General features: G+C 41.1%; 1 protein-coding gene across 6 annotated transcripts in view; it reads left to right on the forward strand.

Moving 5' to 3' along the window:
* Positions 1-15,954, forward strand: part of LOC135493971 (uncharacterized) — a 104,999-nt gene that overhangs the window by 55,949 nt on the left and 33,096 nt on the right. The window contains exon 1 of one of the 6 annotated variants that reach the window (XM_064781676.1): positions 14,958-14,970. The exons of the other annotated variants lie outside the window; for them this stretch is intronic. The gene's annotated coding sequence lies outside the window, so the exon portion shown is untranslated. Of the gene's footprint in view, positions 1-14,957; positions 14,971-15,954 lie in introns of those variants that run through there. 6 annotated transcript variants of the gene reach the window in all.

A 15,954-nucleotide genomic window follows, 5' to 3' on the forward strand; every position in this document is an offset into this window, starting at 1 on the left:
TGGCCAGCAGTGTAAACCACTAGGCCATGAGGCTCCTTAAACAGTTTTGTATGATATTTGAGACATTTTCTTTATTTGATTGTGTTGCTAAAGACATTTGATTTGCATGTTCCTTAGTTTCAGTATGAATAATTCCTTAGCAACGATTGTCTTTTGGCACAACCAGTTCCTTGGTCAATAGATATGTGTAAAACCAGCTGGCAACACTGTTCGCTTGTAGTAATGTTTAAGGGTCGTCTCTATCCCTTGATTCAAATATTCCGCAAAGGTGCATTTTCGTGGGCTGTGACAATGTACCAAACTACTACATTATTTCAAGAACAATATGCCTAGTTGAGGCAATGACCAACATGGTATGAAAATATATAACAAATCATCCTTGCTCCAGGGAAAGAAATTCGACAGTGTTGAGATATAATTTCCATTTGTCCCAAAGTGATCTTTTGAGGACAAAGTCACAACCAGAATGCAGGGATTAGTTCACTTTCAGGAAGAACTGCAAAGCAAATGTTACTGTGTGAGAGATGTACAGTAGAACCTCTCTATTGAGGACAAGTCCTGTCCTTAATAGAGAGGTGTCCTGATTAGAGAGATCAAATTGGATGGAAACAACCAATAATGAGACTAAAACTATAGTGTTTTTATTAGAGAGGTTGTCCTTAATAGAGAGGTGTCTACTTAGGGAGGTTCCACTGTAATTGTTGATGTGTTATACGTCATCTTTTGATGTTTGAGACGTGTTCCCTCTTAGCTGATTGTCACGCGACCATTTGAAGCTAATATGCACACATCTTCCACCCGACTAAGAAGAAATCTAATGTTAAGCGAAGGGTACTCTAAGGTACTGAAGGGTGTTATCGTGGGCGTCTTTGAGGGTACTTCTAAAAAAAATTATCGAAAATGGCAAATTTTCCCTTTGGCCACCCTTCAGGTTACCATTTACAAGGCCATTCAGCTCAAGTAGATTCATATTGTCTGTGATTGCATTTGAACTGCGTCAGTGTTTGGAGAACTAACTGCTAACATTATTGTCACATTCTCAGCATCACTTGAAAAATTTGTGGAAATTGAAAACAGCTTTCTGATTTCTCTATCTCTTCAACCATTGACAACAAATATATAAGTACACATCTTAACATAATTGCCACTAGTCATATAGGTTCCCCATAATGGTTCAAAAGAATTCTGAAAGTTGTACACTTGCAGTATTCTATTGCTGTACTATTGACATGATTGAGCAGTGATGAATTTGTTATTGCGTAGTTTATGAATGAGTTTGAACCACTCAAATGTTACTTGTCATATTGAAATTCTGGTTTATTAAATTGCATTTTTAATCAGGATCAGTTCTAGGTTGAAGCTACACTTAATTTTGATCCAAGACTTACAGTGAGTTGTGAAATTGCAAATATTGGGATAAGACATCTTACATGTGTAATGGCTACAGTATCAGTCCCACTCAATGGTCCTCAAGTTGGTTTGATTCCTGAATGGTACAGGAGTGATAAAGGAGTTCATGAATTGCCAGAAAATGTGTCGTATTTGTGAGATCAAGTCTCAAGAATGTCACCCTGAAATGTATTTTCACCTACTCCATTGGCCACATGGCTCATCAAGCCCGAGCTTATCCCGGTTTTCTGTGGCATTAAGTGACCAGGAGGATCATGCCCCCTGGACAGAATGCCAGCCCATCAAAGTTTAACAAAGGAACCACAGGGCTCAGCTAAAACACAAACTAAATCTGCTGAGAGAGAGAGCAAGAATGTAACAGCAGAAGAAATTTCACAAGCTTCAGAAACATGAGAAATTCAATTGGTCATACCAAGGTCATACTTTAGTATGTTACATTACCACTCAAACAGGGATGGCATGCAGCAGGACATTTTCACAAGTGTATTGAACACAAACAGACAGATTCAAGGTAGACAAACATGATGCAGAGACCTAGAGGAAGTTCCCAAGTGTCTTTTATCCAAACTCTATCATAAACTCAGTAGCCAAATGTGCTGCATGAAAGTGCTAGAACATATCAGCAGACCAGATTTCCTAAGATATGGTAGACATGCAAAATTCCAGTTACTCTCACACTTGAGTATGTTACATTACCACTCAGACTGAGAGTGAAGGAGGCAGAAATATGTCACAAGTGCGGGAGCCGTGTATAGTGGCCTGGTCCTTTGCCTAATATCAAGAGGTACAGCTGTGAGCATTTCTGTAGTACACGGATGGAAGAAAGTGTACTGTAACCCACCAAATTCATTTGTGCAGCCTTTTTTCCCACGGAATTGTCCTCAAATAGTTATTTCTTATTCAATTTCAAAATCTGTATGTTGGTGAACTGTCTCTTTCTAAAAACATCACAGGAGATTGTTGTACTTTCTCTGGCGGGCAGGAAGAATTCGGAAGACACTCAAAACGAATGGCTTCTGTCAAGGAGGATACCGCGGTGACGTCACATCACGTGATCCCGACCCATATTAGTGATCGCTATGGCCAATCAGATTCAGTCTACTGACAGCACCAGCACTGAACACATCTCCACGTCTCGCTGTCTGGTGCGCTCCTGTACACAAAAACACCAATAGACATGAAATATTGCAATACCTAGTATGGATTATTCCTGTGTAAAATAAAATTTACAGAGCAGATTAACTTCCACGAATAAAAAAGACGTTTGGCGTGGCCAAAGTGCGGAAATAATGTCTCCGCTAAAATACACTACGAAATACACTAGGCAATGCACTACGCAATATACAGTAGAGATGCAGTTGAGTTTGTTATTGTTTTGACTTAGAAGCCCGCCCATATCATAATATATTCATGTATTCATGAAGTATGAACTCATTTCTGTCCCATACAACTCTAAGAACAGTCAATTTCTCCTTAAATCATCACCGAAACCGCGATATCCGCAGGAAGATTTCGTTCTAGTGTCCGAAAATGCATGATCTTACAGGGGCGCTAACTCGACAAATAGAGGGGATCTATGGGGATCTATGCGAGTTTTAGGTATTACAGGTCTCGAACTTGTAAAATCTGTAAACATGCCTCCAAATCCCATTATGATAATGAAGAGATTGCCCCATAGCTGGGAGACTGTTTTGAAACCATCGCTAATTTTGGAAGATCGGTGCCGGCTATTTGGTTTAAAAAACCCTATTTTTCCCCATCAAAACAGCACTTTTCATTATTCAAATGATAGCTTATTGTCTGAAGACTTATTTCATAGCAGAAAAGTACTAATAACTCTGACTTGATGCGAAAAATCTAACTTTTTTGATGACTTGATTTTCCCTTGGCCGTGGATCGAGTTTGTTTACAATATGCAGCGCCATCTTGGAAAAGCCGTGACGTCACCGCGGTATCCTCCTTGGGCTTCTGTGAGTCATCAGGGCAAATCATGACCGGGCCTGGGCCAGCAGGAGCAAATATGTGACCCGCTCTACCAAAACTAGACGCTTGTCGCATCTGAACTTGACAGGTTGATACGGACTTGTTGTTCATTTCCCTATTGTAGACCTTTTGTGAAATGTGACCAAATGAGTTTGTAATAGATTTCACAAAAGGTCTACAATAGGGAAATGAACAACAAGTCCGTATCAACCTGTCGAGTTCAGATGCGACAAGCGCCTAGTTTTGGTAGAGCGAGTCACATATACGTAATGCATCAAATGAAAAATGACAAAAAGGGTGCATTTTCAAACGTAATCATGGAAAATTATTAACCTTTGGTTGATCAGTACCATGAAGAGGACAACATACAATCGAAATTATAGCACACAACATATGTTCACGACTGTCTTTGATCGGCGCTACAGAGGAATGCGTCTGGTATTGAGTGGTTGGTTTATGTGTTTGACATGTCTAATCACGATACATACTCTATGGCACTCCATGTGACAAGCAAGACGTTTGGTCAAAGCTTCAGCTCTCTGCACGAGATTACGAGTCCAGAGCCGTCAGGAATGAAGAACTGACTTGGAACAGTTGATAAATTACTCCTGACTTTGCTTCATAATATTGACCCTGGAGCAAAAACTACAGGAACGATTTGGTTCAATTTTTCTTGTTGACGATTCTCCATCTACCAATATCGAGTTTGTGGAAGAATTGTTGTTAATTCTTTTTGGCCCATCCTGTATTAAGTATAAAACCTTTACAAAAATAGCCCTAGATGCCAAAAGATTAAAAGGTTTGAAGTTGCTAATTGAGGCAGGTATACCTTACACGGAAATATGTTCGCGAATGAAATTTTCTGCAGCATGTGCTCCAGAACTGCCCACTCTGGTACCCTACCAAGTCAGAAACAAGTCATGTAGCTTACCTCCAAAGACAGAACCACTGGGCTGATAAACCCAATTGGCGCCAAGCCATAGTGGCATCTAAAAAACAATCCCGCCTTGGAGGAGAAATGCCTCATGGAAGACCAAGTAACACCAAGCGCAGAGTGAATGCTGTGGAAGAAATAAAGAATTCTCCAACGAGGAACGTACCTGCACAACAAAACCTGCCAATAGGGGGCCCTGCAGGCAAGTGGACCATGGCCATTTCCCCGGGTCAATGGTTATTGAATATTTCATCCCTTAATTACTCTACATGGGGAAATAGCATCAAAAATGTTTTTTTATTGGTTCTTAATTCTATTATGATGAGTTTAGGGAGAAAATCAACAAAACTTAATTTGAATGGAAAATGCACTGGAAGTGTACCTTTTAGTACTGGTGCTGCCATCTGGATTTTTAGTTCTGCAGGTTCCTCGTTGCTTCACCATAATCTTTGGTTCTGAATGACTGCTATAAATTAGTAAGATTTTCGTCCCGTTGAGCACATTATTTTCTCCTAAAGATTACGGATGAGGTTGCTTGGCTACGTCTCCGTGAAGTTTGTTGCTGGTAAACATGCCGTGTCCGCCGAAAAGATAAAGTAGTTTGATTTAAACAATGTCTTGTTTTTGTTTTTAAGAAAAGTCGCTTTCTGAGTTATAGTGAGGATTTTTGATAGGGCATGGTGGGTTCTGGTTGAAAAGACACTTGCTGATGAAAAGCGGGTGCAGTGTGCAACATTTTTCTGCGACATTTCCGAGCATCTTTCATTCCATCTCATTAAATTAATGAAATGGCTTTCTCTGAGCCTGGTTTCTTTACCTAATCAGCTAAAGCCTGGTTTTGCTTCTGCTCTACATGTTCTGTTAGCAGCTAGACGGCTAGTAGAACTGTGGAACTCCGTCATGTTGAGCCGTCCAGATGTAACTCATCTTTGCATTCCTGCCCATCTGTATTGAAAAAAAACGAATTAATTTTGACCGACTTTGGCAGAAGGGGACAATTGTGAAAAAAATTTAACATTAGTATGAGATGATTCCTTGCGAAGTTACCTTTAAGATGATGTATGATACATGGCAGTCTTTTAAGGATTGGCCGAGAATTGACTTTAGAATACACGCTCTAAAAAGTTTAAAGCAGAGAATATTTTCCAAAGATAGGCTACTAGTAGGAAAAGCATTTGAAGGAGCATCTTATTTGCTGTATTACAGGGCTTTAGTGGTCTCTAAATACCTCTAACCCCAGTTGAAGTAATACTCAGCATGCTCTGGATAATCATAGAATCAATTTTTTTTTAAACCGAAACTTTTTTTCTTACTTTTCACCTTTTTATCCCTTTTCCTCAAATCCTTTTGCCAGAGCCAGTCACAGGTACCTTTGTGGCTTACTCATATTGGGCTGTATCTTATAGGTGGTAATGAACCATGTAGTATAAACAACCAAGACCCTATTCAGCCGTGGCTGATGAGAATTGATCCTGTGGGGTGTCAGCGAGCTGATACCTAGATCGCTCTTCCACTATATGTGGTTTCGTCCATCAACTACAAAGGCATAGCCCTGGCATATGAATTTTTATGGCGTATGATTTTTGTAACAAAAGCAGCTTGCAACTCTATGTCCATGATCTTTCATATATTTTTCCCTTTAAGGGTTCATAGCATTTGAGATTTGAGGCACAGCCACCCAAGGTCAGGATCTCATTGGAAATGCTTGACTGCATAGCCATGCATTTTCAATTTGACCAGCAGGAGCAAGGCGATAACCAAGGTTGGCAAGTGGTTCATGCCCATTGGAGATATATGGCTTTTCTGCCTTGCTGAATTGTAAGATTTAGCACCCCGAAAACAAGCAATTGGAATTGCTGTGACCGCCAATTGTGATAAAGCATGCAACAAAAATTGCTCATTTGCGCTGGTCATCACATATGACGGTAACAAGAATCAGTGATCCCACTGCTCTGCGATTAATGTAAAACCCTGCGATTATTGGTTTTACCCAAAGACAAGAGATGTTTTTGTCGCACAAAGCTGTGATCAAAATCGCAGGTTGTTGTTTCAAAAATCACTCATTTGCAGGGCAGCAGGACCTGGGTAATAGAATCCGAAGCTTTTAGTATGGCGGGTGGCTTGACTTTTTGGGGGCACCGAAGTCTGCAGGACACAAAAAATTGGGTAGCACAACTCTTGTCAGAACTTCTGGTCATCCTTTAGATGTGCCAAAAAGCTACATTCATATTCATCCTGGCGATAAATGAGGAGGCATTTCTAATCTCAGCCGCAACGAGGCAAGCAAAATAACCCCACACCAAGGGTCAACAAATCTGCCACAGCTGAAGTCCCCTTGCGTATTATCCAATGAGCCGGTTGTCAGTTTATCCATGGGGGACATCACCGGGAACCGTTGCTTATTGGATATGGTATCAACTCTGTGATCTTGCAAGCGATCAATGCCCATCATGCATGCTTGGGTTAGTTTGTCAATATATGGGCCTCTCGGATCACTTTCCGTAAATGATGTAACCGGTAGTGATATGCCGGAGCCTCTGTGGTGTAGTGGCTCCAACTCTCGGCTAGCGGTCAAGAGATCCTTGATTCGATTCCCTACTGTGGGCCTGGTCTCTTTGTGTTATGTGCCCATCTACATCCAGGTGTAAATGGCCTGGACGCAAGGGCCCAACGCGCCGCGTAGCGGCAAAAAAGCGAAGCTGGCGAAACATTTATAACGGGTCACCGTCACTTATTATTGGACTTATAGCGCATTTACGGGGTTGCAACTATTTTGCTTTATAGTGTCACCAGGAAAGAAAAGCATGCGACCTAACGCCGATCTATTTGTATAAAGTGATAATTGGAAGGTATATAGTAGGAAATATCAATAAAATAATCATTCCATTTCGTCTTTTGAGGGCATTTTTGATTGTAAAAAATATATGTGTACGTCACCGTAGTCTCTGCAATGATAATTTTATCAGAGCAGTCTCGCGCAAGTAGAAGTTCTTTACCTGTTAGTTCTTCACTTATTAGTCTCAACGTCTGGCGCAAAGCCAGACGTTTTCCATTACGATTTCACTACGATGTTTGACAAGAAGGAGCAGTGCGCGAGATATGCTAATAAGCAGACTTCCCTCGCTTGAGTTTCTGAAGAATGTTCCATATCGCGCGAAGCTCATCACTACTGATTATGACAGGCGTGCAACGGTAGGTATCTGCTCCCCAACTTCCACCCTAATACGGTACAATAAGTTACCATTTGATGGGAATGGGACAATGCCCTCACTGTGTATGGAGTCATAGGGATAAGAAGACATTATTCATTAGTGTTGGTACAAGTGATTTTGCCCAAAAAGCATGCGCATTCAAAAAACAAAATATGCAAGGTATCACGTACATGACCATGACGACGTGCAGAAAGTGCACTGGCCTATGGCTATGTACTAGCAAACATGGTAAACATGAACAACATCATTATTCATTGGCAGTTCATTTTACTCCGAGCTTTTCCTGAAACATATAGCCATGATGATTAGGCCTACCATGTACCATGACCAATAACAGCACTAGATCATGTAGATGTCAACAAGTTCACATGAACCGTATAATCCTGCATGGCGCATGTGGGGCATGCGTCTAAACCAAAGCCCCAAAATCACTTGTTTTGGTCTATTTCAGTTTCACTTGTGTTTCCCCCGTCTCCCAGTCCATAATACATTTACAGTTTACAATCCCCGATCATGGCCCAACAAAAGGTCATCGGTTGACTAAAGGAACACAACTGTTCAATGTATTTATAGTTGAATGCGATCAAACTACGTCTTTTCAATCGTGGATTGTAAATTTAACCCCATGGGCCTAGGGAAGGCCCTATAACAATACTTTCGACACAGTTATTATCTCCGCTGCCTCCACCATGTTACACACAGTGCTCACTGCTGATTCTAAAATGCGCCACCTAGTCAAAACAGGACATATGTTCTTCTAGGAATAGATCTCTTTCCAATATTTCGTCATTCCACTATCGTCATCACCTCATCATACTTTCATTGACATTACAGGCACACATCCACAGAGCACTCTTCAAATCATCTACACAGTGGTTATCCAACTAGGATTATAAAGGTAATTTCTTAGCCCCGCACAGTGGGTTTCAGTCTTGATAAAGGGGCACTATCCAAGATAAAGTTACAAGAAGTAGTCAATAGGGGTCTCTCACCTCTCACTGTATGTCCACACTATTCACGCTTGTACGAGGAATACATTCAATGCTGAATCTAACAACACCCAGTGCCCTTACTCTGTATATTAGTCACTGGAAGATGGCCCATTTCACTCCTTCCTTCTACTTCACCTATAGTCTCATGGCAAACGCCTCAGTTCTATGATATCACATTCACTTTCAGCTGTCATGCAACGCAACAACTGTGCTATCTGCCATCGCACATCAACGAAGAAGTGCAGCCGCCCACATTCCACCTCACGTCTGTCCGACCAGCTGCAATCCTCGAGGACGCCCCACTGTACCACGATTTCACTACGATGTTTGACAAGAAGGAGCAGTGCGCGAGATAGGCTAATGAGCAGACTTCCCTCGCTTGAGTTTCGAAAGAATGTTCCATATCGCGCTAAGCTGACCACTGCTGACCATGACAGGCGTGCATTGGACTGGTACTGGTTGGAATTGAACATTGAATATGCTGGTGGTGACGCTTTCTGATGAGAAGTTGGTCGTGACTGATGCAGTATCCTTGGACTTGTCCACAGCATCGTTCAATCATTGCTCTCTGAGCTGCCTTGATTCTGTACTTACCCAAATACTAAGACCAAACGCCTGTTGACTGTGCTTTAAGAGAGACTGGCGCCATGCCTAGAGATATGACTGACCCCTATTGGCAAATTTGTATGACTTTATCTTGCCTACCTAGCTGCTGCCTATAGTCTCCCTTTAACTGCGGAACACTTCAAAGTCGATAAAATGCCATGTTCCACCTTTTAATGTGTTCAGACCGCCATTTTCAAAATAATCAAGTCCGGACACTGCCTTCTAGTCTCATAATAAATTTTGCTTTCCTCAATAATAACATTTCTTCTTCTTCAATGCTTTCATCATTCCAAACCTCTCCTCCTCGGACTTTTACAGGGGTACAGTCATGGCAATCAAAACCCAAATACTGAGACCAAATGCCTGTTGACTGTGCTTTAAGAGAGACTGGCGCCATGCCTAGTCTCTCTTAAAGCACAGTCAACAGACACCAACCCCCTCAGACTCAGAAACCACAAACGCCCAACCCTTCCTGCTACCTTAATACTTCTAGGTACCGGTCAGAAATGCTCAGATTGTAGCACTGGTTGAGCTGCTCACCTGAGGCTTACTGGTGAAAGGGTCGACTTGGGCATGGGATTTACCTGGCCAGGAAGATAATGTACCGACTTGACACCATGCGCCGTAACTTGTACTATTACACTGATGCCGTTATCTGATAACGATGTTCACCAGTGTTGGAAGGCAGTTTTGGGCATGGCTTGCGAATTTCAGGCAGGCCGAAGGTTCTTGTCCATTGTTTATTGCAGTTCAAAGAGTTTTCATTATCCTGTTTGGAGAAGTTGCGGTCCTGCTGGAAGCCGTTTTTGTACAAAAAACCAACATATGGTATGCCCAAGTTGTCCCTTTAAAGTGTAAAGTTGGATGAACCTATTTCGTAATTGATATCAGACTATGAACCTAAAACTCGCACTCTTAACTTCAGGAAAGAACTTATGGAAAAAGGGAATCACCTCATACTCGTAGTTGGAGTCGGGTGGCTGCTAATGCTGTCTAATATGAGCAACTCTAGTACTTGAGAATATAAATGGCTTCTCTCGTTATTACCATATGATATTACCACTGTACCAACAACAAGCTGCGTTATTCATATATCACAGTATTGTATTAGCTGGCTGACAACCGGAGTAAGGTCATTCATATGGTTTTATTGCCCTCAAATATGACTGGGGCTGAGTCATTTTAACCCTCTCGTAAGAACATGATACATTCTTTCAAAAAATAAGGGGTTTTGAGGTTAGGGTTTTTCTGCCATACAGATATGCACCCCCTGAAGGTTTCAGGGAAATTAAGAAACCTGTGAGCTCAAAATCATTGAAGGGGTACACCGTTCGTATTACTAGTGGTCCAGTTAAATAGCAATCCACTAATGCACAATGCTGTAGTGCAGTTATTATAAATACAAATGTGTTTAAACTTGGTATTCATTGTACATGTATTTCTATATCAGTCTTTACAACGGCAATATTGAAATTTATATTTAGTACGTATTTCCGCAATTGGACATTTTAAAATTCAATTACAAATTCGAAATTTTTAACGAACGGTGTGCGCCTTCAAAAGGGTTTTTCATTTCTCTGAAAAACCTCTGCGGGTTGCATATTTGTGTTGGCAACAAAAAACCTGAAAGGTTTTTCATAACCTCAAGCTCCCATTATGATAACAACAATTGGGTTTTATGAGCTGTATTACTCTCCCGTTATCATAACAGCAATTAGGTAAGTTGTATTACTTTCTCCTTGTGATAACAGCAATTAGGTTTTATAAGCTATATTACTTTCCACCTATGATATATTTGACAAGCTGACAATACTAACAAATGAAATCAATCAAATTGTGACACACACGGCCACTCTGCTGTGATGTTCGGCTCAAAGCTTGTCAATATCATTCAGCATTATCCCTGATTATTATGGTCGGACATGAACACCATGCAGAGGATTGGTCTATCGTCAGTGGACAAGCTATTGGGACAGGATGGATGTATTGTTGCTGCCCGTTTAACCCTTTCACTACCGCAGGGTTTTGGCATTTTTTCCATTTTCAGCTAAAAAATTAAAAAAACAGTTTGTTAGTGGAATTAAGTCAAGCTTTATGCATCGAATTGTAGCCATAACCCTTGGCTACACTACCATACCACTCTTTTCAAGAGAAATATGTTTCCTGTGATAAAAAAACGTAACTCACCCTCACAAAAAAAGGAGGAAAAAGGATTTGTTCCCAACTGGGGCTCGAACACACTCTGCTCAAGCCATTGATGTTCATTGTATCTTGTGCTGCAGGTAAAAATTAATAAACATTGCCAGATTATAAGCACCCTGCAGAAGAGATTTTTGTGGCATTGGTCTGCGATGATAATTGCATGAGACAAAAATATCATGTTGCATGAGACAAAAATATCATGTAGATGGGGCCATCCGTATAATGTCATTTCTGTCACCTACGATAACTGCTAAACTTGTTGATGACTGGATTTACCCATAGAAAGTGACCATGTTGTTGCTAATCAATGCCAAAGTATATCACAGTCATAAAAATTTCCCCTTTTTTAGCTCACCTCTTAGCAGAGGTGAGCTTATCCCATAACGTGGCGTCCGTCGTCCGTCGTCGTCGTCGTCGTCGTCGTCGTCGTCGTCGTCGTCGTCGTCCGTCGTCCGTTAGCAGGGCACGTTTCGTAACTGTTAGAGCTATTGAGTTGAAACGTGGTACACATGTACCCTTATGTAATGACACCTTAGAGACCAAGTTTCGGTCCGATTCGTTTCATGGTTTGGCCACCAGGGGGCCAAACGTTAAAAGTGAAAATATGCAATATCTCCCTTAATAGTAGTCGGGAAATTTTGAAAAAAATATGGTAGGTACTTCTAGCAAAGGTGCATCATATATCCTCCGGGTTTTCGATTTGACCTCCTTTTCAAGGTCACAGAGGTCAAATGGTGTAAATTGGCCGTTAGGATGTAACGATGGCACGTTTCTAAACTGCAATGGCTATTGATACCAAATTTGGTACACATTTACCCCTTAGTCAGGTGATCTTAGGGACCGAAGTTTGGTCCAATATGATTCACCACTTGACCACCAGGGGGCAAAATCCAAAAACCTTAAAAATGTGATTATTCCTTAACTTCTTGCCCGATTGCCACCAATTTGATATCATGGGTACATCTAACCACCATACAGTATATGTCACACAGGTTTTTAATTTGACCTTCTTGTCAAGGTCACAGAGGTCAAATGGCCTAAATTCGCCGTCAGGCCGTAACTATGGCACGTTTCTTAACTGCAATGACTATTGATCACAAATTAAGTACACATGTACCCCTTGGTCAGGTGATCTCAGGTACCGAAGTTTGGTGCGATCTGATTTGCCGTTTGGCCTCCAGGGAGGGGGCCAAATCCTAAATTCTTCAAAATGCCATTATTCCTAGTAATGACTTGCCCGATTGGCACCAATTTTATATCATAGGTACATCTAATTCTAACAACCATTCAATGTGTCACCCGGGTCTTCTTTGATTTGACCTACTTTTCAAGGTCACAGAGGTTGAATGTATTGTAAATTGGCCATTTTGGGGAAATTGTAATTGCTTGGACCTACATCAAACCTAACACTACATGACACAATACCATGCTCTTTATCCATCTTTCCTCCACATGAGGTGAGCACAATGGCCCTGGCCATTTCATTCTCGGTGCCTATTAGCAAATCCAGTGAAGAGACTAAACTTGATAGTGTTATGAGCAGATCCCAACCTCATTATTGCTGTCTTCTTGATCAGTACATGTAAAAAGACGTATAAAGCGTTTCCTTTTCTTGCGGGGACTATGATCGCTATGGAGAATGCCATATCAATTAGGCGAGTGCCATGGGCAGGCGGGTACTGAGGATTATTATCATAGATACAGACAGAAGTAGGAGGCTATATTCGTAATCAATAAGGTCGCGTTTACAGCCGTGTAATGGCTAATCAAAGGGGAGACAATTTTGCATGAGGGAAATGTCTTGCCTATTCTTTAGACTCTTCGAACAAAGATAGCGTTATAGAGATGGTTTTAAGCCAAAGTTGATAAAAAAACATGCTTGTGACATGTACTCGATGACAAGTGACTACATGTATCCTATGTAAACCTGGCCTTAAAAGATTTATATCCTTTTCTCCCCTTGCTTGGACATCCTTCCGACAACCTAACAGCTTGGTTGAGGTCAGAGGTGCAAAAATAGCATACGTAAGCCTTCGAATTACTTGCTAAGTCTAATTGGTAGTGCTTACACCAGCTTATGAGACTGGCTGTTTGGGCTTATCCACGATTCAATTAATTTGGGATTGTTGTCCCGTCAGGCGTGGGTGACGGGTTTCATCTAGGGGTGACAGCAGAACTCTGACATTGATGAACTCTCATCAACTACAGTTTTGGTCAAAATAACATCCCTCATCCCAAGCACTTGCACGAAATGTCAATTCGTAATAGCGTAAGTGCAGCACTTCTAATACAGGTCTGCCGTGAAACTAGATGGGACGAACAGTAGAACTCCCTCAGCGGACACCTCTATTAAGGACACCCTCTTTATTAAGGAGACTAGTTTTGGTCCCGAATTTGGTGTTTTCGTTCAATTTGACCTCTCTAATCAGGACACCTCTCTATTATGGACAGCACTTATCAGTCCCGTGGGTGTCCTTAATAGAGTGGTTCTACTGTAATATCCTCCCACAGCAGGGTTTTTGATCGCTAGTGTAATTTAGAAGCAATCCAAAGGTCCATGCACTTTAAGTGAATGTATTTAAGAAGCAATCAACAGGCCAGCTTGTGGATGAACTCCACCTTTAAAGCACTGTCACTCATAAATAAAAAGGCAAAAAATATCTTCCTACTTATTCCAGCAATAAACATAAATCTTTTGAGTGGCACTCTCCGATATGTCATAGAAACGTATTTCCATTACCGGATCGCCTAGGAGAATATGTCATCCACTCTCATTTGTCTATACCGCATAATATCTTAGAAACATTACTAAGCGGCAGCCGGTATAAGTCGATTATTTACGAGCGTGCATAAAGTCTGATTTATCGAGCATCATGGATGCCGGCCTGGAACAATATTGCTTGAAGGAAGGGTGTGATGACTTCATAGATCATGGCATTGTCTTCCTATTGTCTGTATGTGAGGCAGTAATGGGGTTCGTGGCTGAGTTTACCATTAGATTAGGGAAAGTAACAATTTAGCCACGGATTCATTTAATCTTAGTCTGCACAACCAGATTGTTGGCCTGTTTGCATTTAGAGGACAAAGATGATTCTGGTGTATCTAGACTGGACCCGTTAGAGTCAGCTTATGGTCAACTTTGAATCCATACGAGTCCATTTAGTTGCTGTTTACACGAGAAAAATTTAGACCCTTTCTGATTCAATTTGGTCTTATCAAGGCTTTTTCTGTGCATGTAAAAATGTCTCTAGGGGATAAAAGATCAGCTCATCACATCACACCTACCAGAACTTTTCATGATTGACTAATGTAAAATCAACCTGCCGCAAACGCAGTGCAACAGTAGTTACCGTTGACATTTGACGAATTCTCGGCTGTCCAAAGTGTGTGTTTTTAGTTCCAATGTGGAATCAGCTCTATTAACTATGGTGACAATATCACCAGGGTAGGATATGCAAAGCGAGTGTTTTCGATTTTTTTTATCTTCACCGGTAACTAGGGTGACAGTAGCCAGGACGCTATAGGATGGAAGATTGGCTCATGGCATCACATACATCAGGACATTTTACTATTGTGCTGGTGACTTGGCTTGCCAAGCTTCTATGGTAACCACTGCATCTAGAAGGTGTCGGTGAGTACAGCCTGTGTTGCCAATTCCTTATGCTTCTTGCTTTGACTGGTTTCGTGGGTCTGTATACAAAGGCTTGACATTTACCATGTTTCCTGAAGATTCAAACAGGGGAACTTGAATCTGAATCATTACCCTTTTAGGGTCCCTTTTATGTTGCATTCCTTTTGGCAGCTCAAAGGTCTTTAAAGTGTTGGTAATGTCAATAGATTTTAAGCTTGATGGAAACATTCAAATTGCGACAGAATGCTACTGCCTGTTCATAGCCTGAAACTAGCTTTTTAATAAGTTCATGTAAATTTCGACATATTTCTCACTGAAAATGTCTCAATGATGTTTTGAGGCTCTTGTGCATCTCTCCTTCTACTAATCTGTGTAAGTGTAAACTTAGATTTGGATCAGATATGACATCCTTTCATAGCTTAATAGCCTTCAGGTAAATGTGCTCTTGCGATGAATTGTTGACTTGTCACCGGCAGGCACGGATCCAGGGGGTTGAAAAAAGGGCATATGTATTCATAAAATGCCCTACGTTTTTGGAAGTATTTGCGACACAAATGTATGAAAAATCTATTATTTCCCAAAAATGAGTTGGTGTAGGGGGGTGAACCCATCCCTTTTTGATCCATGGTGATTGGTGGACGAACTTATATAATTGCAAAATGTGTTCGAGCATAGCTTTCCAAGTCCACACTCACAACTTGCTCTTGAGACTTAGCAAGTAGACTTCTACCTAGATCAGATCTTAACAGCCTATCTATAATCTTCCATTTCCCATAGTACCGCCGTGTAGGAAATTGAACTTCGAGAAGAAAATCTTATGTTCTCATACAGATTGGAAAATTGCATTGGATTTCTATACTGCCGCTCAATATCTGTTTCTGTGTATTTTATCGTGAAAGTGCTTGTAGTGATGACATATTGGTGTACTCTGATACCTTAGGTAGTGACAGTTGTCAAATATAGCCCTTTGTAGAGGGCAGTATG

The sequence above is a fragment of the Lineus longissimus genome, chromosome 9 (genome assembly GCF_910592395.1).
Source record: "Lineus longissimus chromosome 9, tnLinLong1.2, whole genome shotgun sequence".
Classification (NCBI taxonomy): Eukaryota; Metazoa; Nemertea; class Pilidiophora; order Heteronemertea; family Lineidae; genus Lineus; species Lineus longissimus.